The sequence below is a fragment of the Mesocricetus auratus genome, unplaced genomic scaffold (assembly GCF_017639785.1).
Source record: "Mesocricetus auratus isolate SY011 unplaced genomic scaffold, BCM_Maur_2.0 Super-Scaffold_100013, whole genome shotgun sequence".
Lineage (NCBI taxonomy): Eukaryota > Metazoa > Chordata > Mammalia > Rodentia > Cricetidae > Mesocricetus > Mesocricetus auratus.
Window position 1 is genome coordinate 18818642 of NW_024429196.1, and position 24145 is coordinate 18842786.

Below are 24145 nucleotides of genomic sequence, written 5' to 3' on the forward strand. Positions count from 1 at the left end.
CAGCAGCCTAAAACTATGAATCAGCCTCTGAACATGCTACCCAGTGCATTGTCACCCTGGTTCTGAGCAACATCAGGATGTTCAAGATAAAGAATGGTTCATTTTCTGGATTGAATCACATGGAAAGACCTCTATGGTCCATGGTGCCACTGGAGGCCACTTTAGTATCTTTGGTCTGCTGCCACAGGTCATGTTGAAGCCTGGGGTTCACGTGGATGTCTGTGGTCTTACAGCCACCAGGCCATGTATTACTGAAGGCCCTGCCCCAAGTTATCACTGAAGACCATACAGAAGTCCTTGGTCTGGGCCACCACCTGAGGCCATGCTGATGTCAGTGGACTGTGCTTCCGCTGGGGGCCATGTTGATTGAGTGCAGACTACCTGAGGTAGTGTTGATATCTAGATCTGTGATGGCACTGAGGGCCGTGCCTGGGTCAGTAGTCCTGCTGTGGCCCAGGTCTGTGTTGATGAATGTGACCTTTGTTACCATCAAAGGCCATTCAGATGTCTGCGGTCTCTGCTGCAGCCTGAAGCCATGTTGATATCCTTAGCCAGTGCTGCCACCAAAGGCTATGTTGGTGTTCATGGTCTATGCAGTGCCATATGGCCGTGTTGAGATCTACGGTCTGCACTGCCACCAGAGACCATGCTGAGGTCTGTGGCACCTACTGATGCCGGAGACCATGTGGATGTCCTAGGTCTGTACTTCTGCTGACTGTAAAGGGCAAGGAAGCTACTTTTGCCATGGTATTAATGACTGTAGACACACTGTTAAGAAAGAGGGAAACAGAAAGCTTCTGTGGCAACCCCCACCCACCACCCCCATCCCTAGAAAGTAACAGCCTGGACAGAAAGTCATTGAAGAAAACTCTTAAAAACCTTGATAAGGATGCTTTCACAATTGATGGTCTCTGGCAGGGGTGCAGGTAGGGAAGGATTCAGTTTTCTTTAAGGGGCTGCCTACTGGGAGTTTGACCATGCTCCAACATGGGCAGCACAAATTGAACTTATTGTTTTGGTGGGGAGAGGTCACAAGGGTTGGTGGGGGAACCTGGAAAGTGAGTGAGCTCTAGGTTCATGATCTGAAATTCCCAAATAATCAATAAAAACTTTATAAAAGTAAAATAGATCTAAAAAGTAAGTTTAATAAAATTGAGTATCAAAACCAAAAAGGTAAGTACACAGAAAAGGAAGGTTGGAAGGTATGAGGTTTCTGTTTGTTTTTGCTGCTGTTGTTACTGTTTATGGGGGGTATAGGTCGAATTCCTACTAATTACAAATCCAGCATTTTTTCCCTAGTAAACTGCTTTTGTTCTTGTATCAGCAGTCCTAAGTAAGCAGTTATGTTTGTTCTACTAAAATTCAACAAACAAGAATAAGAGTCCATTGCTCTATGTCTAAAATCCATATATGAGTGAGTACATACCATGTTTGTCTTTTTGTGACTGGGTTACCTCATTCAGGTTTCTTCTAGTTCCATCCATTTGCCTGCAAATTTCAAGATTCCATTGTTTTTTTCTGCTGAGTAGTACTCCACTGTGTAAATGTACCACATTTTCTCCATCCATTCTTCAATTGAGGGGCATCTAGATTGCTTCCAGGTTTTGACTATTACAAATAATGCTGCTATGAACACGGTTGAATAGATGTCCTTGTAGTATGGATGCACATCTTTTGGGTATATGCCTAAGAGTGGAATTGCTGGATCTTGTGGTACTGATTCCCATTTCCCATACTGATTTCCAAAGTGGCTGTATGATTTGGCACTCCCACCAGCAGTGGAAGAGTATTTCCCTCTCTCCACATCCTCTCCAGCATAAACTGTCCTTGGTGTTTTTGATTTTAGCTATTCTGACAGGAGTGAGATGGTATCTCAGAGTTTTTTTGATTTGCATTTCTCTGATGGCTAAGGATGTTGAGCACTTTCTTATATGTCTTTCAGCCATTTGAGATTCTTCTATTGAGAATTCTCTATCTGTATCCCACTTTTTAATTGGATTACCAGCCTATAATCCACATTACCAGAGAAGCTAGAAAACAAGGAGGACCCTAAGAGAGACATACATGGTCCCCCAGAGAAGGGGAAAGGGACAAGATCTCCAGAGCTAATTGGGAGCATGGGTGGAGGGAGAGGGAGTTATGAGAAGGAGAAGGAGGGGAGAGGAAGACATGAGGGAGCAGGAAGATCGAGTCAGGGGAAGAATAGAGGAGAGCAAAAAAAAAAAAAGAGATATCATAATAGAGGGAGCCATTATAGGCTTAAAAAGAAATCTGTCACTAGGGAAATGTCCAGAGATCTACAAGGATGACGCCAACTAACAATTTAAGCAATAGTGAAGAGGTTACCTTAAATGCCATTCCCCAAAAATGAGATTGATGACTACCTTATATGCCATCCTAGAGTCTTCATCCAGTAGCTGATGGAAGCAGAAGCAGATACCCACAGCTAAACACTGAGCTGAACTCCTGGAATCCAGTTGTAGAGAGGGAGGAGTGATGATCAAAGGGGTCAAGACCAGGCTGGTGAAACCCACAGAAACAGCTGACCTGAGCAAGTAGGAGCTCACAGACCCCAGTCTGACAGCAGGGGAACCAGCATAAGACCAAACCAGGCCCCCTGAACATGGATGTCAGTTTGGAGGTCTGGTTAATCGATGGGGCCTCTGGTAGAGGATCAGTATGTATCCCTAGAACATGAATGAACTTTGGGAGCCCCCTCCACATAGAGGGATACTTTCTCAGGCTAGACACACAGGGGAGGGGCTAAGCCCTGCTCCAAATGATATGACAGACTTTGAAGATCCCCCATGGAAGTCCTCACCTATCCTGGGGAGCAGAAAGGGGATGGGATAAGGGGTTGATGGGGGGCAGGGGAGGAGGGGAGGGAGAGGGAACTGGGATTGACATGTAAAACAAGCTTGTTTATAATTTAAATAAAAAAAAGAATAAGAGGACAAGGATGCACGTTTCCTTTAGGTTATGTTCATATAGAAAATATAAAGGAAAAATACCATTTAAATGAGTTTAAATTCTAAAATGCTAACCATACACTATATTTCTTAAAATTTCTCTTCCATGTTATTAATAGTAAATTTCCCCACTTATCATCTGTGTATACTTTGTCACACTATAATGCTTGCTACACACACTAGTGCCTTTTTCTCTCTCATTTAAGGTCTATTCTTGTTTTGTTTTCTTTTTTGAGAACCTAGGGTACACTTCTGAGAGAAAATTCTTTTTAAATACTAAAGATAATCTTGTGTTCTAATTAACGATATTAAAGACTCATCCTATACCTTGGATTGAACACCTATATCTAGGACAATGAAGCCTTTGGAAGGATCAGAAGATAAGATGGGGGACATGGAGAATGGTCTGGGCTCATTCTTCTTTAGTTTCCCAACTTCAAGGAAATTTTACATTATTTCAGACATATTCACTGTTGGTTTAAGACCTTTTAAAACAGTTTGATAGCTTTTAATAAGCAATTCCATTGGTGTGTGTGTGGGGAGGCTACTGTTTGTTTTGGGATAAGGCAATGGGCAACACAATACTGCACTCTAAAAGCAGTGAATTTTGAACTACATAAACAATGATATCAATAATCGCCAATGTCAAGTGTCATAGTGAATGAAATAGCAATATTGTGAACTACTATCAGTGAAAGAAACATGTGAGTGACTTGGGTGACAAATAAGTACTACGTATGAAAACTATGCTGGGTAATGGAAAGCTCACTCAGATGAGCCTCCTATGCTTTCTAGTTTGCAAATGCATTTCTTGCTTTAATACTAAGGAGATGGCATGCTAGAAACTCATCTCCAAATGAATGCTGTTGCTAACTATACAGAGGCCAATCTCATTTTAAATTTGTTCAAACACATGAAAGAGAAGCAACCATAAATACCTCTCTAAAATGCTTCAATAACGTGGTTTTAATACTAGTCATTGCCCCATATTACCACAGATGCCTCTTTAAGGGTACATACTTATAGCTAAGAGTTAAGAAAATCCACCATAAAAGACTTTTCAAAATGTAACAAGACCTACTGAAGAATTTATTTTAAAACAATCATTAATATTTTGATATTGATTACATTTTTCACATTGTCAAATATTTTAAGTATCATGATCATAAAAACGTAAATACATTCCTTGAGCGATGTTGATAGCTTACCAAGGAAAACTAAAAACATGTTGAAAGTGCATTTTCTATTTGCTTTGTAGAGTGCTACTTTGAACTATTTAACTTTGTGAACTTTTAAAATCCCACATTCAATTTGACTGGGCACATATCTGTGGTCTAATAAGACTAATTTTAGATCTCTGCTATTTTCCCAAGCAGAAACACAGCTTAAGTTTTGAGCTTCTCTCTCAACCCCTGAGTACGGGAATAACCATTTTGTTTTCTAAGAATAAACAAATACAACAATGTAACTGGAACTGTGGTGCAGTTAGCAATGGCCAATCTCTTTTTCTCAGTGATGCACAAATATTACCCAGGCTATAGTCAGTGGCCTTTCAACAGGTAGGCCTCTGGGAAGCATTTCAGATCTCAGGTAGAGCTGTATCTTAGGTAAGATTACCTGTGACTACTCTCTGTAAACTTCAAACATTATGAATGTAAGATATAAACTATACTTAGGATCTGAAATGTTCCCCAGGGGTCCATCAACAGGAATAGATCACAATGTTCTCCTATGCTTTTTGTTTCACAAATAGATTTCTTTGTTCCAATAGCAAAGCCATAACATGCTATTGTAAGTAGTGGAAACTAAGAAGTGAGCCCTACTTAGAAGAGCATGGATGGGCTGCCATTAGAATGAATATTGTGATACCCTCACCTTCCTTCTCCTCTCCCTCTGCTTCCTGGCTACCAAGAGGTGAGCAGCTTTATTCTATTGTGTGCACCTACCATTATATGTTGCCTCCCTGCAGGCCCAAAAGCAATAGGGCCTGGTGACAACAGGCTGAAATCTCTGAGACTGTGATCACAAACACACTATCTTCTTTGTAAGTTGACTATTTCAGAAATTTGTTATGGTACTGGAAAAACAATCGAGAATTCACTCAATCAATGCTTCATTGTGTTAGTTCATTATTGAAAATCATTTGATGAAGTATTTGTGACTCTTAAGAGTCTCTCTCTCTCTCTTTCTTTCTCTCTCTCTCTCTCTCTCTCTCTCTCTCTCTCTCTCTCTCTCTCACACACACACAGAGCAGATGGGTTGAGGTTTTCAGCCTCATCTCTACTGCTTTCTAACAATGAAGTCAGAGGTCACGGAGGTCAGAGAAGATGGAAAAGCAAGAGACTGAGTTCTAAGAGACAATGAAATATCAGCAGAATAACTTGGCAGCAGCAGGGGGTTCCTCTTTGAAATACTTACATAGCTATCAAGGCTAATCTTGCTGTAGTAGCCAATGTTAGTGAACAGAAGTTAAAAAAACATGCCTGTGACTGGAAGCCTGCCATCCCCTCTGATAACTGTTAACACACTTGAATGAGGAATAATGTACACCAAGCCTCCATGGTTCACCAATCCCGGTTAGTCTTGTGTCAGGACAAAACTTCTCAGGACCTCATTTTTCTGCCCTGTAAAATGGGGGCCATATAGTATTCATTTCAAAGGCCATTTTAATACATTGATTGCTTTTCTTTCTGAGTTAGTTTGGCCTCAAAATTTGCTCTGACCTTCCAAATATGAGGATCATAGATAGTAGACACAGACAGATCACCAGACCCAGCTCTTCACTGTAGTCCTTTAAGATAGCAGTACAATATTTGTATGATGTATGGATTTCAGACACTGAAAGCTAGAAATAAAATTTGTAAGTTGGCTAGCTATATCCCCACTTTCTTTATCCTCCCACTTTCCTCTGCCAAGGATTTTATATTGTCCAATATTAAAACAGGATAATTGACTCCCTCCTTCTAAAACAACAGGATATCAAAAAATACAATGAATCACCTTTTTTTGAAAAGCTTATTATATATAAGCAGAAGCCTAGAAATAGAAGGTCATGAGTAATGAAGGAAATAAAATGTCTTCACTGAGTAGTCATGCAACCTTGTCCTTGAGCAAACAGAGTATTGGCAGAAAGGAAAAAAGACCTTGCAAGAAAGAGAGAAATACACAGACATTCTTGGTGCCTATGCTAAGCTCATCTGGTAAAGTCAGTCAGTAAACACTGATGGGGTGGGATTTGTGTCAGGGTACAGATGGGATGTGGGAGAGCAGAAGGGCTTGGGCCACTGAAGCTATTTCTGCTCCTACAATCCAGAAACTCTGCAAGATTTCAATCTGGCTTTGCTCACCATCGAAGCTTGCAATAATGTTATTGCCTTGGAAGAGAGAACCTACAGCCAACCAAACTCTCAGAACTGGACTGCTCTTGTGGGACATAAATTTCTGTCCCCAAGCATATCCTCTTATTTTCAGATGCAGGAGGCTTGGTTCCTGTCCACCCACCCTTGATTTTTGGACAAGCTTTGCAACCTAACCCAAATTTCTGACCCTTACTAAGAGAAGACTATAAACAGCTGTACCGTTCCTTCATGGGTTAGAGAAAAATTCTTTGGAATGTAAGAAGCAGCTATAACATGATCAAACAATTTTATCAGATAGAGCGGAATTCCTTTTCATTTTGTACAAAACTCACTTCTCAAAATTGATTTCATATCTACTTGGGTAAATCTGTTTCCTGTTAGTTAGCTGAGCTCTGAGACACAGAGCAATAAGATATTTCATTCAGGAGAGAGACAGTGGGAAGCCTGGAAGAAGGAACAAAAGTACATCTCAAAATCTAAGTAGGGGTTGGGGAGATGGCAAAGCATAGTAAGTTCAGATCCCCAAAGTCATGTAAAGTCAGATGGGTGTGGCAACCCATCTGTAATCCAGGGCCTGGGAGGTGGAGATGGGGAATTCAAAGAACAAGCTGGCTATACTTCACTGTAATGGTGAGCTCTGGGTTGAAACACCCTGTCTCAATAGATAAAATGGAGAGTTTCAGACATCTCAGGCCCGGACATGCGCACATGTTCATGTAAACCTGCACACACACACACACATACACACACACACCACATGTATAAATACACACATGGATAAACACATGTATGAATATCTTATGTGCACACATACAAAAAAAATGACAAAAAGGATTGCTTTAAAAGATTCTCCAGGGGCCAGGATCCGCATGCAAAGGAGCTTTCTGTCAAATCTGAAGAATTGAGTTCAGAACCTGGGACCTGCATGCTAGAAGGAGAGAACCAAATCCTTCAAGTTGCCCTCTGTCCTTCACACATGCTCACAGCATATGCACATGTACACACACACACACACAAATACATACATGAAAACCGATATGTAAATGTTTAAAATAAGATTCTCTGTGCCAAGTATTTGCTGCACATTCTAGAAACCATTCTGTGGAAAGAGAACAAAACATACTAGACTAGAGGCAACGAGGTTTAAGAAATAAAGCACTACATATAAGTAATGTAGTTAGGCATCCTAGTCCGAAAAAACAAATTTTGAAGCCCTAAGCATTCATTTGACTCTACACTTCAAACAGTTCAATGGGTACCCAAACTTAACCTCATGATAGTATAATATTATAAGGTTGCCTCCAGAATGTGGGTATAAGATTTATATGAAAATTTACGCCAGGCGGTGGTGGCGCTCGCCTTTAATCCCAGCACTGGGGAGGCAGAGGCAGGCAGATCTCTGTGAGTTCGAGGCTGGGCTGGACCGACAGCCTCCAAAACAATACAGAGAAACCCTGTCTCGAAAAACCAAAAAAAAAATTTACTTCGTGCTTAAGCTTTGGTTCCTCCAAAGATGAATCATGAGTACGCAAGTAGTTTTAAGGCCACAAAAAAAAAAAAAAAAACATCTCAAAATCTGAAATACTTCTGATTCCAAAAACTTTAGATGAGGTCTATTTAACTTGTACTTTATTTTTTATATAACTTGTGATCATGTTTACCAAGCCAAATATTATTCTTATTTTTTGGGGGGGTGTCTTAGTTTCAAAATGTGGTTCAGGCTGCCCTGGAAATAACTCGCTGTGTAGTTCAGGCTGGGATCAAACTAAAAGCAGTATGCCTGGTTTACCTTTATGGGATGATAGGCATGCTCCACCACATCCAGCTTAAACGTCATTGCTTCTGGAAAATAATATGCTTTCATTGTTCTGGGAACAAAACAGCAATAAAACAAACCCCTTCATTCTAAACAGTGAGTGACAGGCTACTGGATGGAGGGCTTTGCTTATTTTCTGTGCATGGTACATACTGCACCAAACAAATGAGCTCCTGTTTTAGCAACACCTAGATGTTCCTGCTTGTTAGAGGAAAAACAACACAAAGGAACAAATGCTGAAAAAAAATTCTGCAGGAAGATTCTGTCTCTTAAATGGAAATGAGAATGATTATAGAATGTTAAAGGATGAAATGAAACTAATATGTTAATAGTGGCTGTGTCTGGTGATGGAATTAAGGGTTTTTTAAGTAGTCTGAATTCATTAGTGACCGTGTTTATAAAGAGAAATGTCGTTTTTTAGTAGTGAAAGGAAGCCTTGGATATTTTAGGGGGTGGTGCTAGGAACAGAAAGAAGCAAGAGCCCTGCGCATCCTAGGCTCGCAGTCCTAGTATCAACAGCCCTCTCTACCATTTCTCTCTCCCCACTTCCTTCTCTCCAACCCTTTGCCATTATTTCATTTTTTTTACTTTCCCCTTTTAAAATGGATCTCACTATGTAGCCCAGGCGAGTGTCAACTTATAACCCTACATTCTCAGTCTCTAGACTACCATAATTACAAGAGCATGCAACCTTGCTTAGTACAGAAAATTGAATGTCAAAGCAAAACAAATATAAACTGGCAGTATAACACAATCCTATTCCATGTGCTTGTCTGGGTAAGTATTGAAATGAGTACATTTTTAATAACTGTTTTAGAATCTCATAAAAACATGGACAAGGTCTGTACTGAATGAGAATGTACCAAGTATAATACTCTTCTTTTCTCACAACAAATTAATTAAACTAAAGGATATTGCATTTGCTCATTCAAGCACCAGGCAGATGTTTATTCCTGGTTTGCCTCTTTGTTGGACATGGCATACTGTGGTACTGTGAGCTGTTATGTCATATCTCATAGAAGTGTTCAATATTACATAAGTAGATGTAGGTCACACGGTTTAGTTCATACCTCATATGTGAAGATCGAATAGGTAGAAGTTAAGGCAAAGAACATTAAAATCAAATAATTCTTTCTGAAGTAAAGCTAGTTATTGTCAGGATCAAAATGAAATGATTTCATCTGTCCAGGAGGTATGCCTATAACATATGCATATTAATAATTGACAGCAAGCCATTCAGCATTCCTGAGTGTGTCAGATTGCATTTCTGAGTCATTTGTGCAGCATAAAAATTGTTCAAAAGAATTATGCCCAGAGTGGGCTGAAAGCTCAGTTTTGAGACAAGTTGAATATATATCCAATGTACTTTTATTTCAGTATGACTCTTCATTTCATCCATGAATGTTCCAGATTTCTGAAAAGATTTTGGTCCCAGGAGAAAAACAGTAGGGCTGTCAGGATGGCTCAGATGATCAAGACACTTTCCATTGAGCAAGACAGTCTGAGTTTGATCCCCAGGACCAAAATGGCGGAAGGACAGAACCCACTCTCATATGCTGTCCTCTGACCTCCATTCACATGCTGCAACATCCCTCCATTCCTCCATAATAACTACATCAATAGAATAATTTTTAACTTACTAAAAGCCAATTATTATAAACCAAAATTTCATAGTGATTGTGATCTGATAATTTTCCCTTCAGGATCCCGGTAAAGACCATGTCATCCCATGGATCTCAGGCTTCTTTGCTCTTCTGACTCTATGTCCTTCCTTTCCTCCATCATCCTTGAAGTATGGATGTAGCAGAAAGGTGTCTGTCTGTCCTCAGTGATGGGTGATGTCCTTCTGTATATGTTTCTCTTATTGATTGATGAATAAAACACTGGTTGACTAGTGGCCAGGCAGGAAGGATCAGTGTGGCTACCAGAGGAGGAGAAATCTAGGAAGTATAGGTAGATGGAGTCTTGATGTGAGCCTGGGAAGAGAGGATGCATGAGCCACTCTCTGGTAAGCCAAGATCACATAGTAGTTATGGGTTAATAATTAAGACAGAGCTAGACAATAAGAAGCCCAAGATACTTGCCAACAGTATTATAATTAATATAAGTCTCCGAGTGCTCATTTGGGGCAAGGCGGTTGGGAACCAGGTGGGAAATCCTGTAAGACTCCAGAATTCCCTTTCACTTAGCATTTGCACTCACTGTGATGTCATTTAGTACTTACCAGTATAGGCTACTATTTAGATCAAGAGGTCCCATTAGATTCTGTTTTGGGTTTGCCAGAACATCTCAAAGGTGTGCTCTTCTTCCTCTGAGAGCCCCAGTCCTGTCATGGCAACCTTAATAGCTACATACATTACTGCATAGAAACAATCAATCATTAGGGTTTCAGGATGGTGAAATTGGAATTCTTTGTTTCCTTCTTCAATTTATTAACTAGACTATTTCTATAAAGACACATTATATCAACAAGTCACTAATGATAGTTTTCCAATGAGTAATTCTAAATTCTTGATAAAGATATAGTGTAAAATATAGTCCAAGATTCTGAGATGGATCCAGTGGTTAAAGGCGGAGGGGAGAATACATCATCTTTCAATCATTTTGCTTCTTTTTAAGATTATGTTTAAGTGCTTGAGAGCAAAATCTTCCTTTCACTGAAACTTGAGAACAAGCTGCTGAAATCTAATAGAGTAGTGGTTCTCAACCTTCCTAATGCTGTGACCCTCTAGTAAAGTTCCTCATGTGGTGACCCTAACCATAAAACTATTTTGTTGCTACTTCATAACCATAATTTTGCTATTGTTATGAATAGTAATGGATACACAGGATATCTGATATGAGACCTCGAAGGGGTCATGACCTACAGGTTGAGAACCATAGTGAAAGCTACAGTCTAGGAATTAGCAGTGATGGGTGATTTTGTGAGCAACAATTGCTCTTAAGCCTGTATTGCTCCATGACACAATATTACTGCTACTTGGAATGAATTTTGACATTCACAATTATAAGTAGATGTTAGACTTTGAAATTATTTGTTGTTGTTTTTCTTTGTTTTATACTTTAAAATATGAAAAATAGGTTTTTTCCTTATAGCATATTTTGATTATGATTTTCTCTCCCACAACTCCTCCCAGATCCTCTTATCAACCCACCCACCCAAATCCTTCCTCTTTCTCATTAGAATACAAACAGGAATCTAAAAATAATAAGACAAGAAAAACAAACAAGCCATAATAGAACAAACAAATACATATTTTTAAAAAGATCCGAAGAAAGAGAACAAGAAACACATACAGACACGAGACACACACACAGAAAAAGAGTTCAAATATATAAGCCTGTGGGGGACCAAATCATAACACATTCTACATCACAAGCACGATTGTATGCAAGGTCCTGTATTAGGAGTAATTCAAAGCTCAGCACTTTGGGATCCTGGAGGTCACAAAAATAAACAGAGATGATGATATCTTGTAAAAACTTCAGAAGAGTCATGACAGAAGGCAAGACTGCCATAGGCGAGTCAGGGAGGCAATTGGGCATTCCTTTGGAATTTAGAGATGTTGGAGAAATTTGTATATAATTGTTTCTCCAGTGTTTAATACCTTATAACTGCTGCTTATCTTATTCGTAGCTGTTAGAGTTGTTGGTTTAATCTGTAGGTGACAGCAGAGCCGGAGTGCTTTTTTTTTTAAATCAGGTCTTCTGTACTAGGCCACTTTCATCCTCAACAACCTTTTCCAGGACCCTAAGCCTTAAAAGGAACATAGAAAACTCTGTAACAATTGTATTAAAAGCTAGTCTTTTGAGGATGACTTTACTGAGGTCAAATGTCTGCCAAATGCACCTGGAAACTAAACCATCAGATCATCTGGCTTTTCCATTTTCCACCACTGCTTCTTTCTTCACCTTTAAGAAACATGTACTGTTGAAGTATTTTACTCTTCAGGGGGTTAAAAAAAGACTCTGTGGGTAGAAGTTTTTCCATAGAAAATAAATTTCAGACAGATATAAAGATTAAAGACAAACAAGTGATCAAATGCACACACGACAAACTGAAGGATGGTACCACACCCCCACATATGTTCATTGATGCAATGAAAACTTGGTTAGAGAGATGGCTTAGCAGGTAAAGGCTGGTATCAAATCCAAGTTTTATCCCCATGACCCATAGGTGAAAACAGAGAACAAAATCCTATAAGTTGTTCTCTGACCTCCACACTGATGCCTTGGCATGTACGTATGTAAGTGCAATGAAACACACTTACAAATAAATGAATAATAATAGATTTGAGAATCTATGATTTTCCTATTTTTAAGCAGATTGAATTAGATTCTATGATGATCAATATAACAGGAAAACAAATCATTTGTCTGACATAATGAACAGACCATTTGACTGAATTAATTAGTCAAAATGACACATTGCCACACTGTGGGTGACTAAAATAGCTTTAGATTTCAGTAAGACAAATTCTCCCAAAGAATTTGCATTTGGTACAGATTAGTCAAACTGAAGTATTTCCATTAAATAGCATGTGAGACCACAGTGACCTGCCTTGGGCCTTAGCCAGCAAAGAGCTGGTGTGTACCATTCATCAAACTTTTAGAGTGTCCTGCAAACCATAACATGCAGAATGAAGCAGAGCAGACATAATCCAGTATATGAAAAGTGAACATATGCATGGAGAGACTATAGCGGGTTGCACACAGACAGGTAGTTCCTGGAGACAAGGAACGTTTTAGGCATGGGCTGACTTTGGCTCCCTTTCTTGCCTCATTCCTTTACTCTCAGATACAGCCAGTCTGCCCTCTGAACACACTATACACCCTTTGCTATGATTTCTATATGAAATGCTCTCCATAGGCTTATATGGTTCCAAGCTAGTGAGACTGTTTTTTCTGTTCTGGAAACAACAGGAAGTATGGCCTCCCAGGAGGAAGTACGTATTGAAAATGTCCTCAGGTGCTGCTTCTTGTCTTGAACTCCCCTCCATCACTCTGTTTTCTTCTGCCACATATAGCCGCTGCCCTGATGTTCTAATGCCAAGTACCTGAGCTCAAACAGCATGGTTGCAACCCTCATGTTACCAACCATCATTTTCCCTTTATGTTGTTTCTGTCAGGTGTCTTGGCTACTGCAATACAAAACCAAAAAGAATCAATCTGCACTCACTCTGTAGCCTTTAAAATGACTGCCCCTCTGCTTGGAAGGTTCTCTTCAAGGTTTGCCTGACCCATTGTTCACATTAAGCTTTGCTCAAATATCTTTCTTAGTGGGGATGCTCTTAACTTCCCAACTTAAGACTGAAATTCATGGCCTCTTAACCTGGTCTCCATTATCTTCCTTCTGAAAATATGGGTAAACTTCAGACAAATTAAACAATTGAGCTATCCATGGTAGATAATGCTTAAAGTTGTACTCCTCAAATACAGCATGTAACCTATGGACAAAGGAAATTTTCTTGGATGTTCAAAATAGGGTAAAAAGGAAGATATATTGAACAATATTTTCCCTCATGCCTGGATGGTAGAATGTGCTAAGTGAATATCTGTTTAGTGGTTACATGAAGAAATTAATCAATATGAGGATTCCATTTATGGTTCAGGAAGTATCTTGGGGCTACCTCTGGGAAACTGGTAGATTTAGCACCTCTATTATGATTTGACTGGTTTTGCATTGTATATAGCCCCATTACCCAGGAAGAAATCAATGTCTCATACTATTTGCTTGTTTTTAATGAACAGTTCATATAGCCCTCTGTCTTAGAATTTGAAGAGGTTAAGGAATGGCTGAGTTGCACAAAATAAATTTATTTAAATTACATGTAGGGCTGTGGAAGAGAGAGGGACAGTTCTAACCAATGGCTCTCTAGTGCCCCCCATACACACATATACACACTAACTCCAACCAACAGATTAGCATTTGTTAGATGACTATAGCAGATGTCTGTTTTTAAAAATACTTAAAAAAACAAAAAACAAAACAAAACATCCAATTTTTAAAACCACTGAGATAGAGACATTCTAGAACTGTTGCTGCCATCTCTAACTAGTATAAGTGCCCAGAACTGCAACCACAGGAAATACACACTAAGAAAAATTAGCATTTATTTTTGTTATACTTAAAACAGAAGGGACTAAAGATCTATAGAAGAGTTCTCTCTATATATATAAGATGTGTCAGCCAGACCTACATACCCAAGGCCTCAGAAAAGAATTTTAGATTAACAAGCAAGAACCATGGAATGATAGTGAGTTGGGACCCCACCCAGAGGCACCTATACTCACAGCTCAGCCCCGTTTGGGCATCAAGGATTGATCTAAGGAGCCCTGGAGAGATGGCTCTTTGTATAAGAGCACTTGCTATGTAAATACATGGATCTGAGTTCAAATTCCCAGCATTTAACCAAACAAAACAAAAGCTAAGCATGGTTGCAGATGCCTGCAATCCCAGTATTACAGGAAAGAAAAGGTTAACCCTAGGAGCTTGTTGACCAGCTAGCCTAGCCAAAATAGCAATGAGAGAACTAATTTCAAGGCAATAAAGTGGAGAGCAATAGAATAAGGTGCTCAATGATCTACTCTGACTTTTCTACATGTATGCCCATGAGTGTACATCTGCACCCTCACATCCATGGACCACACACCACCACCACCACCAACAACAACAACAGCAACAACTTTTCTAAATAAGGAAAAAAGAGGATATACTTGGCTCCAATATTAGACTAAAACCCAAAACATGGGCTGCTCTTAAATATTTGTGCAGCCTTGGGACTGGACAGTAGAGGCTTAAGATGCAAAGGAAATTTACAGGCACCTGGAAATGGTTTAATTGTTTCTCCAGTGCTGGATTCACCAACAGTACAAATCAGATATGTATTCACAAAGCCTCAAGCATTAGAAAGATTTATATTAGAAAAGCACATGTCAGTCTACTGCAACCATAATGGAGTCTGGAGAGCTTCATTTTGATTGCTTAACACCTTTCCAATCACATCTAATTCAAAACGATCATGTGTGCCACACCCGCATTAAGAGAAAAGGGTGGGGCTTAGCTCGTGCCCATTTTTTATGGAAAGTACCTTTGTGCTCGCTTAAAATTCTTTGCAAATCCTCAGACTGGTCTCAGAAATGCCTGATTCTCAGGGGGCCTTCGAGCTCTGAACTTGCTGGAGCTGGGCCAGAACACAAGCAAAATGTCTGACTTCCCTGCAGCCCCACAGAGCAGCTACAAAAATCTGGCCTAAACCAGACTTCCTGACTTAGATGAATGTGATGTGCTTCAGAATTTGTCAGAGTCAGACCCTGGAAGAAGTAATCAAGTTTGTAGGCTGCTTCTGAAATAAATTCTTTGCCTTCATTCAGAGTCACTGCTATTTTCGGAGGGAACACTAGATGTCACTGCTCCCATGAAACGCCACATTTCGAATCTATGCGTGGGCTTGGAAGTACACTTAGTATCTCTTACCCCAACTGTCTTAATTTTTTAACACTGCAGACTTAGTACTTCACAACCAGTAAGTCCCAAGGAATTTTAGCTAGTTCTTCTATAAAAACTAAATCCATTTTGACAAGACACAGTATTGTGATTTTGATTATTAGTATGAAATTCTACCTTTCTCTCAATCCAACCAATCAGATTATCCTCCAAGTTCAGGAGGCAGAGGCAGGTGGATCTCTGAGTTCAAGGTCACTCTGGTCTACAGAGTTAGTTCCAGGACTGCCAGAGCTACACAGAGAAACCCTGCCTCAAAATAAACAAACAAACAAAAATTAAAAGATGAAGACAAATCCCATGCACTTGAGACACAGGGGACATCAAACCATAATACACAGGCATGACAATGCCAATTATTGCCACACTGAAACTATTTTCATTATGCCATTAAAAGTTAGTGTTCCAGCCAGGCAGTAAAGATGGATCACATCTTTAATCCCAGCACTGGGGAGGCAGAGGCAGGTGGATCTCTGTGAGTTCAAGGCCAGCCTGGTCTACAGAGCTAGTGCCAAGATAGGTTCCAAAGCTACACAAAGAAACCCTGTCTCAAAAAACCAAAAAACAAAAAAAAGTTACTCTTCCATGTTCCCAAGTAAGGCTGCATCCCACCCACTTCCCTGAACTCCCATCCTCTCATCATGAGTTGACAGCTATATAGCTGCAGGCTAACCCAGATGGATGGTGGTGGGTGTTCGTAACTAGGATTTTTCTGGGTTAGTCAACTGTTACATACACTTTCTGTCAGCCCTGTGCAAGGCAATAAATGTGCACTTATGTAGATGACTTTTGATTTTAATCCAGTCCAGGCAGAAACACTTGCTTCAAGTCTACTCTAGGATATTCTGAAAGTATTGTGTGGGTACTTTTCAGCAGAAGGTGGAGTACATCCTGTGAAATAATGAAAATATCTAAGCTACATAAATAATAACATGAAGAAGAACAAACAACAGTGCTATTACTGTGTATTAAAAAAAGTAAAAATTCAGGACTCCTGTGCTTATGTATATTATAAGGAGTAGATGAAACATTCTCTGACACTTGCTTCCAGTCCTGGAGTTCATTGCATTGTTTGGGTTCCCATTCTAAGGCTTTCAAAACTAAAAGATGTAGCAAGTCAAGTATTTAAATGGGGGCATGTATAGACATTTTGTTTATCTAAAAAGAAAACAAAATTTTTTAGCTGATTTACTTCTATGCACTTAAAAATGAATTCATTTCCACACAGCAAAAATTCACAGCAGTAAAATTTAGAAGAAACATATTTCTTGAAAGGCATACATTGCAGAGTTAGACTTGGGAAAGTAAAGCAATCTTCTTATGAATCACTTCTATGTGCTCACGGGCATCCACCCTGGAAGCAGTGAATAATATGACATGATGAGGGTAAGTTTATCCCCTCCATGTATAAACTTATACACTCCATGAGTAAGAATATTTTTATCACCAAAGCAGTGTTGGGTATGGATTTCATTTAATGGAATGGATCTTAAGTCAAATCAGATATTAGCCAGTTATTCCCACTAGGATATTCTGCAGGCAGGACAGCATTGCAGATGTTTGTGTCTAGGTTTATGGCTGGGTTGGTGTTTACATTTCTCCTTTGGTATTGTGCCGAATACCTTCTTGTACCAAAGATATTAGCAAATAGGGGTGAAGACTCCATGAAATCATCAGATCGAGTTCTCCAAGTTCAGTGAGTTGTGTAAGCATTGTCTTCAGCTTTACCATCACTTTGTGGAGAGCAACCTACAGTCTTAGAAACAACCTGAGTTGTTTAGGGATTCCTACAGGATCCCTTTGGCCAACAACTCAACTAGATGTAACCCAATACCAGTACACACACACTACCCCTCAAATGGTCTTTAATTTTAGATGTCTCTCCTCACATTCCCTCTCATCCTCCCCTTCCCTCCTCTCCTCACTTGATCTTCCTGTTTCAGTGACATCCATCCATCCATACCTTCTATTTCTCTTTCCTAGGAAATCTATCTGTGCCTCACCTCTCCCATGACTTACTCTATACATATCCTCCATGGTTCTCCTGTAGCTTTCTTATCTTTGAGTTCATAGCTACCATCCACATGTAAGCAAATACAATATGCCGTATTTGTATTTCTGGATCTATTTTACTTCACTTGGGATGATATTTTTTAGTTCCATCGATTTACCTACAAATTTCATGATTTCATTTTTTAACAGCTGAGCAATATTCAGTTGCACACGTGTATCACATTTTCTTTTTCCATTCATGTGTTGAGGGATCTAGGTTGTTCCCCACTTCTGGTGTGATGAATAGAGCAGCAATGCACATGGATGAGCAAGTGTCTACAGTAAGATGAATAGAGCAGCAATGCACATGGATGAGCAAGTGTCTACAGTAAGATGAATAGAGCAGCAATGCACAAGTGTCTACAGTAAGATGAAGTGTCCTTTGGGTATATACCAAAGTGGTACAGCTGGATGTTGAGGTAGATCAATTCCCATCTTCCTGAGGAATGGCCACACTGATTTCTAGAGTGGCTGTATGAGTATGTACTCCCACCAGCATGAGCTGTCACTTGTGTTATTGATCTTAGCCATTCTGACACATGTTAGATGAAATCTCAAAGTAGTTTTGATTTGCATTTTCCTCATGGCTAATTTTTTAAGTGTTTTTCAACCATTTAGATTTCTTCTTTAGAGATTTTTTGTTCAGATATGTGGTATCTGATTTTTAATTGGGTTGCTTACTTTCTTGATATCTAGATTTTTGAATTCCTTATATAGTTTGGATATTAATCCTATATTGAATGTCTAGTTATTAAAAGAAAAAAATCTTGCCCCATTCTGTAGGCTACCATTCTTCATGAATGATGGTATCCTTTGTTGTATAGAAGATTTTTCTTTTCATGAGGTCCATTTATTAATTGTTAATCTTAGTGTTTGTGCTAACTGTGTTCTGTTCAGGAAATGTCCTGGGTCAATGAGTTCAAAGTTATTCTCCATTTTCTCTTTTATCAAGTTCAGTATACCTGGTTTGTTGAGGTCTTTAATTCATTTGTTTTGTTCAGAGTGGTAAATATGGATCTATTTGGATTCTACATGCAGTCAGTCACTTTATCCAGTACATTTATTGAAGATGTCCTTTTTTCTAGAGTGTTTCTGTCTTCTTTATCAAAAAGTCAGGTGTCCATAGGTGTGTAAATCTATGTCTACGTTTTCAATTTGACTCCATTGATTGGATGTCTGTTTTTCTTCCAATATCTAACTGTTTTTGTTACTATAGCTCTGTTGTATAATTTGAAGATGGGGCTAGAGATATTGCCAGCAGTTATTATTCATGATTGATTTAGCTGTGTGTGTGTGTGTTTCCATATAAAACTGAAAATTGTCCTTTCAAAAAAGTGAAGAATTTTCTTGGAATTTTAATGACAGGTGCATTGAATCTGTAGATAGTTTTTGGTAGGGTGGCCATTTTTACTATGTTAATCTTACCAATCAATCATGAGCATGGGAGATCTTTCCATCTTCTGATTATCTTCTTCAGTTTCTTTACAGGTCCTTCATTTGTTTGGTTAGAGACACCCCAAGATACATTATATTATTTGAGGTTACTGTTAAAGCTATATTGTTTCCTTGATTTCTTTCTCAGTCTGTTTGTCATTTATATATAGGAATGCTTCTAATTTTTGTGAATTAACTTTGTATCCTGCTACTTTGCTGAAAGTGTTTATCAGCTGTAGGATATGCCCAGTGGAATTTTCAGGGTCACTTATGTATAGTAATCTGCAAATAAAGATACTTTGACTACTTCCTTTCCAATTTGAATAACCTTCGTTTTCTTCAGTTGCCTTATTGCTCTAGCTAAGATTTCATTTACTATATTGGATAGATATGTAGAGAGTAGATAGTTTTGTCTATTGAATAGGTACAGAAAGAGTGAGACCAGAATTCCTGGCAGGCTAATTTTTATTGTTTTATTTACATATAGTTTTTCTCTCCTTTTAACATATAAGTCCTTTGCATCTATATTCTGGCTTCCAGTTTAGTGTTTCTATGGGGTTCCTGAGTGAGCAAACAAGTGGAACTCTGCGTCAATATCTGTTTCATGTGCCTTTTCTTGGGCTCTTTTCCTATTGTCTGTTTTGTCCTATTCTCATGTATTAGCTTTTGTTTTATCTTATTATCTTTTATTTTGTTATTATCCCCGAGGAGACTACTTGCTTTCTAATGAGAGACAGAAAGGGGATAGATCCAGATGGGAGGGAAAGTGGCAAGGAACTGGGAAGGAGAAGAGGATGGGAAAATCATGATCAGGATATATTGTACGAGATTTTTAAAACCTACTTACAATAAAAAGGAGAAAAGAATTATATTTCTATTAGTAGATGTGTAAAGGAAGACTTTTTAAAAGAAAGGAACATATACAGATAACCTGAAGAAATTATCAGGAATTTGTCTTTATTTTAGAATAGAGAATTATTTACTTTTATCTTATGTGTATGGGTGTTTTGCTTGCATCTATGCACTTATACACATGTGTACAATGCCCACAGAAGCCAGAAGAGAACACCAGACTCCCTGGATGTGGAATTACGGATGGTTTTTCAGGCACTATGTGGGTTCTGTAAACCACACCTGGATATTTGTAAGAGATCTTAACTGCTGAGTCATCTCCCTAGCACAGGGACTCATCTTTTATTCTATTATACTTGAAATTTAACACATATATGTTTATGTCTTTTGTACATACTACCTAGAAAATTTCCTTACAAAATATATTTAAGTTCAGAAAATATGCAAATTTCATGGTAAGGAAACTATGTAAATCTAGTACATAACCTACTCTTTCTAAAATAAGAATCAAATTTTCAATGTCCAGATTGCTACATATGCAAATTGGCTAGAGATGACCTATAGGACATGAACTTCATTCATGTAGGCTGAAAATCCATCCTACTTATCAAAGGGCTTGTCTTGTTTAAATGTTAGAAGTCCTTTTGACTTCTCTTTCCTTTTTAAATTAGTTTTTAAAATTTGAGAGTTTATTGCATGTATATAATATGCTACTATCATATTATTCCTTCAATTACCCCTACTTTATCTTATTACCCTCCCACACCAGCTGATCCTCTTTCTTTTCCAACCACCTCCCTCCTTCATGTTTGTTTTTGCTGACACTGGTCTTGTGCAAGAGGTCACAGCTGCTGTGTGTTCATGATGGCCATGGTCATGTCACAACATGATAACATCATATTATAGGACTTTCTCCTGTCCTCCAGCTCTATTATCCCATAACCCCCTCTTTCAAAATGTGTTCTAAGGCTTCTACACATAAACTTGTGCAATTTTTGCTTCTCTTTGTTTTGGTTGGTTGTATAATGTGAGGAATAACTACTTCCCTTTCCAAGATAGTCACAGGGGTCACTGTGTGCTGTCCAGTGGCCTTCCCACAGGTGTCTCCCAGGGTTCTCACAAGTCCATCCTAATCTATGGGCTAGAGAGATCCTGGCTATGTATGAGTCCCGTAAAGGAGAATTATATTATTCCTTGTCAGTAAAATGTAAAACTTCTCTTACAACAATAAAATTGAAATATGTTTCCATGGAGGCAGGACAAAGCTGCCAGCCTCATTGACCACCATTCCAGGCTTGCCCTTCCACCTGCCAGTAGAAAGGTGAGTCCCAGGGACTCTTCTAGCCTACCACCCCCTCTTCGAGTCCCCTGACCTTCGGCCGCCAGCCCCTTCCAGCCATCGAACCCCACAAAGGGACCTGGAGGCAGAACAAAACAGCCAGCATCATCAACTGCCTTCTGGGTCTGCCCCTCCACCCAACTGTAGAGAGGAGAGGGAGACACCCCCACTATACCCACTGGAAGAAGAGATAGGAAGAACACATCCAACAACAGAAAGATTTATATGACAACACCAGAATCTAGGGAATCTACACCAGCAAGACCTAAACATCCCAATGCAGATGAAACAGAAGAGATAGACCTAAAAAACAACTACATGAACATGATAGAGGATCTCAAAGAGGATATGAGAAAATCCCTTTGAAAAATGGAAGAAAAAAGCAAACCAAAAAGAAACATTACTAAAAGCCAAATCACACATTAAACCCCACACACTTATAATGGGAGATTTCAACATCCCACTCTCACCAATGGACAGGCCCACCAGACAGAAACTTAACAAAGAAACAAAGGAACTAACAGAAGTTATGACCCAATTGGGTTTAACAGACATCTATAGAACATTCTATCCAAACACAAAAGAATATACCTTCTTCTCAGCGCCACATGGAACCTTCTCCAAAATCGACCACATACATGGAAATAAAGCAAACCTCAACAGATAAAAAAATGGAATAACCCCCTGTATCTTAATAGACCACCATGGCTTAAAATTAGGATTCAACAACAACACAAATTGCAGAAACCCCACAAATTCATGGAAAATGAACAATGCTCAATTGCATCACTCCTGGGTAAAGAAATAAAGAAAGAAATCAAAGACTTCCTAGAACTGAATGAAAATAAAGGTACAACATATCTAAACCTGTGGGACACTCTGAAAGCAGTTCTAAGAGGAAAGTTCATAGCACTAAGTGCCCACATGAAGAAACTGGAGAATAGCCACACTAGAGAATTAACAGGACACCTGAAAGCTCTAGAACAAAAAGAAGCAAATTTACCCAGGAGGAGTAGACACCCAGAAGTAATCAAATTGAGGGATGAAATCAATAAAGTAGAAACAAAGAAAACAATATAAAGAATCAACGAAACAAAGAGTTGGCTCTTTGAGAAAATCAACAAGATAAACAAACCTTTATCCAACCTAACCAAAAGACAGAGGGAGAACATGCTAATTAACAAAAATCAGAAATGAACAGGGAGACAAAATAACAGACACTGGGGAAATCCAGAGAATTTGAAAACCTATACTCGACAAAATTGGAAATTTAAAGGAAATGGATGATTTTCTGGATAGATATCACTTACCAAAATTAAATCAAGAACAGGTAAACAATTTAAATAGACCTATATCCCCTAAAGAAATAGAAGCAAGCCGGGCGGTGTGGCGCACGCCTTTAATCCCAGCACTCGGGAGGCAGAGGCAGGTGGATCTCTGTGAGTTCGAGGCTGGGCTGGACCGACAGCCTCGAAAACAATACAGAGAAACCCTGTCTTGTAAAAAAAAAAAGAAAGAAAGAAAAGAAATAGAAGCAGACATCAAAAGCCTTCTAACCAAAAAAAGCCCAGGGCCAGATGATTTAAGTGCAGAATTCTACCAGAAATCCAAATAAGAGCTAATACCAATACTCTTCAAATTGTTTCCCACAATAGAAGCAGAAGGATCACTGCCAAACTCTTTTTTCCAGGCTACAATTACCTTAGTACCCAAACCACACAAAGACACAATTAAGGTAGGTAACTACAGACCAATCTCCCTCATGATGCAAAAATACTCAATAAAATACTAGCATATCAAATCCAAGAACATATCAGAAAACTCATCTACCATGATCAAGTGGGCTTCATCCCAGGGATGCAGGAATGTTGTTCAACATACACTTAAAAATCTCAAAAAGAAAAACCACATGATCATCTCACTAGATGCTGAAAAAGCCTTTGACAAAATCCAACACCCCTTCATGATAAAGGTCTTGAAGAGATCAGAGATAACAGGAACATACCTAAGCATAATAAAGGCAATATACAGCAAACTGACAGCCAACGTCAAAGTAAATGGTGAGAAACTCAAGACAATTCCTCTAATATCAGGAAAAAGACAAGGTTGAACACTCTCTCCATATCTGTTCAATATTGCACTTGAAGTTCTACCTAGTGCAATAAGACAACAAAAGGAGATAAGGGGATACAAATTGGAAAGGAAGAAGTCAAACTTTCACTATTTGCATATGATATGATAGACTACGTAAGTGACCTGAAGAATTCTACCAGGGAATTCCTACAGCTGATAAACACCTTCAGCAAAGTGACAGAATACAATATTAACTAAAATACTCAGTAGCTCTACTATATATAGACAATAAAGGGGATGAGAAAGAAATCAGAGAAACATCACCCTTTACAATAGCCACAAGCGTAACTGGATGCTTTCATGTAGAAAACTGCAGAAAGATTCATATCCATTGCCATGCACAAAACTTAAGTCCAAATGTATCAAAGACCTCAACATAAATCCAGCCACACTGAACCTGTTAGAAGAGAAAGTGGGAAATACCCTTGAACTAATTGGTACAGGACACTGCTTCCTGAACATAACACCAGTAGCACAGATACTGAGATTGACAATTAGTAAATGGGACCTCCTGAAACTGAGAAGTTTCTGTAAGGCAAAGGACACAGTCGACAAGACAAAACTGCAGCCTACAGAATAGGAAAAGATATTCAGCAATCCCACATCTGACAGAGGACTGATCCTCAAAATTTACAAAGAACTCAAGAAGCTAGGCTCCAAAACACCAAATAATCCAATTAAAAAGTG

The 24145-nt window shown here is 39.0% G+C and overlaps 1 protein-coding gene across 10 annotated transcripts in view; it reads right to left on the reverse strand.

Moving 5' to 3' along the window:
- The window catches only part of Cacnb2 (calcium voltage-gated channel auxiliary subunit beta 2), a 327915-nt gene that overhangs the window by 240509 nt on the left and 63261 nt on the right, over window positions 1-24145 (reverse strand). The gene's annotated exons all lie outside the window — the stretch shown is intronic.